The sequence below is a fragment of the Macrobrachium nipponense genome, chromosome 15 (assembly GCF_015104395.2).
Source record: "Macrobrachium nipponense isolate FS-2020 chromosome 15, ASM1510439v2, whole genome shotgun sequence".
NCBI classification, from domain to species: domain Eukaryota; kingdom Metazoa; phylum Arthropoda; class Malacostraca; order Decapoda; family Palaemonidae; genus Macrobrachium; species Macrobrachium nipponense.
This window is the reverse complement of record NC_087208.1, coordinates 26,601,144-26,603,421: the sequence shown is the minus strand read 5'-3', so window position 1 is coordinate 26,603,421 and position 2,278 is coordinate 26,601,144. Positions and strand designations below refer to the sequence as shown.

The 2,278-nt window shown below is 38.1% G+C and overlaps 1 protein-coding gene across 1 annotated transcript in view; it reads left to right on the top strand.

Moving 5' to 3' along the window:
• Window positions 1-2,046, top strand: part of LOC135227050 (cell adhesion molecule Dscam1-like) — a 343,394-nt gene extending 341,348 nt beyond the window's left edge. Inside the window, 1 exon segment of the mRNA XM_064266856.1 lies at window positions 1-2,046. This exon segment is cut by the window's left edge and continues 977 nt beyond it. The gene's annotated coding sequence lies outside the window, so the exon portion shown is untranslated.
• The last annotated feature ends 232 nt before the right edge of the window (window positions 2,047-2,278 follow it).

Below are 2,278 nucleotides of genomic sequence, written 5' to 3'. Positions count from 1 at the left end.
TTGTTGGCGATTCGAAGGATCCAGTTACTGAAGAGATTGTTGGGAGAGAGAGAGAGAGAGAGAGAGAGAGAGAGAGAGAGAGAGTTAGCTTCGGCATTGTTGGTTGAAAGGGTAATTACCGCAGATGAGAAACAGTGCAGCAATGTTTCGCCAGGTGTTTATAAACGAGAAACAATTCAGAAATGTTCCATGGTGTTTTTGGGAAGGGGAAAGAGAGAGAGGGGGAAGAGTAAGAGGAAGAGGGAGGGGGGAAGGGAGAGAGATGTTGTTTCATTGTTATTTGTTGCAGGAAATCGCTTTAATGGAGCACAATATAAGACCTTCCATTTTCGTTGTGATAAAGTTTATGAATTCGAGTGTACATAGATAAATGTTTATCGTGTCTGTTTTGCTGAGAGGCTTTCATTTGTATATCGGCTTTTATCGTTCTGATTGCTGTTCCTATTATGGGTTTAGCCTTTCCATTTTTTCAAATAGATATAAGTGAATGTATATTGCTTCAGAGTATGTTACAGATATGCTTTGAAAAACAAAAATATGTTGGAAGTTACAAACAACATTGAAAAATTAAATTAGCGTTCGTATTTTCATTTCACTCATGAAACGAAGTCGAATCTTGGTTCGTAATGTATTTTGAAGACTGACGTCACTGCCTTTTTGTGTATTTTTTATTTTCTTCTTTTTTTTCGAAAGTTTAATCCGATATTCAAATGGACGAGAATCTATATGACTGAAAAATCTATATTTCGGTGTCTTTCGTTCTCAGCGGATGCTCCTCCACGTGATGCTATTATACTGTATATTAAAAGATTGATATATCAAAAATATTAAACCAAATTAACCAAGTATGTTGTCACGACTTAAATGTCTATTTATCGTGAGGGGGTGCCAAGGGAGCCCACTTTGTGACATGTATATAATTCTTTGATATTTGTGTGATACATAAACACCTCAAAACGTTAAAGAGAGTGAAGAAGATTATTTTTATTTAAGGATCATGTGAACTACAGAACTTCGAATTGTCCCGTAAACTGGCTATTGATATGTGATCTCGTGTGCTTTTCCATGAAAAGTATGATTTATTGTGTAATTCCTTATTAATTGTGATTGAGTAAGTCCACTGACCTCTATAACTGGATCGTTTAGTCATTGGCTTTGGCGTTTGACGCCATCTTGGCACTCTCATCTTGGCAGCAGTGTTCCTTCTGATGTCGTTTCCACCGCAGCTGAAACGGAAACCACCAGGAGTAGACTCACATGACGAGAAAGGATCAAGATTCTTACTTGAGTCATGAGAAAGACCTAAGATTCTGGCTAAGAGGGCCGTCAATCCAGTTATGTTAAAGTGCAGTGAAGTTAGACCAGGGAACTGCGAGGTTCCTGATTGAAAATCGCCATCACGGAAGGACAGTGAAGGCAGGAAACTCCGCAAGAATTTCCAAAGACGTTTCTCGAACTTAACTGTAACTCTGTTCTACGTGTGATATTATCTCGTGCCAAATAGAATCTATTTACCCCATAGTTATACAAAAGATGAGCTCCTTTTTAAAGAGAAGAAAGACGATCCACATAGTTTAGCTTATTTTCATAAATTTATTATTGAGTCATGTTTTGATACCTCCGTGAGGCTACAGGCTTTACCCCCCGACCATTTTTTGAGGGACCTCCTCAACCCGAAGGGATTTTCCTGCCTGCGTGGACGTCAGCTCCTCTCTTCAGGAGTCCACGATGTCAGGAGAATCCCTCCTTACGAAGAGAAGGCTCCCATAGTTGTGATAGATATTTATATTATGAATTAATGCAGTTTGCGAATGAAGAGACCCGATTTCTTACCGATTGACTTATCAGTTCCACCAGGATTACAACACGGGCGCCCGAAACAGGTGCCACGCTGGAGTTTTTTGGTTCGCTGACATGATGCAATTTAATTCTTTATTTTTTTTATTTGAAGAACCCTGTCACTGTGTGATATCGACTCAGTCGTCATCAATCAAATAATCTGTAAACCTCTTTCTGGGTTTTTACTGTAATAAAATTGATCATTGTTTTGGAGTGTTTTTATCCCTGTTTTTTATTGGGTTAAGGTGCGTGGGTTCACGAATCATTATTTTTTGCAAAAGAAGAACTAAAGGCCTTATGAATTATGTTTTGATATTGAGACAGGATTTAGAACTTTGTGAAGTAGAGTAGTAGTAACGGTAGTTGTAATAGTATTAGTAGCCGTAATGTAATTGAAAACTAGTTAGAGTAGCATGAGTCTTAAAATGGAAAAACAAAT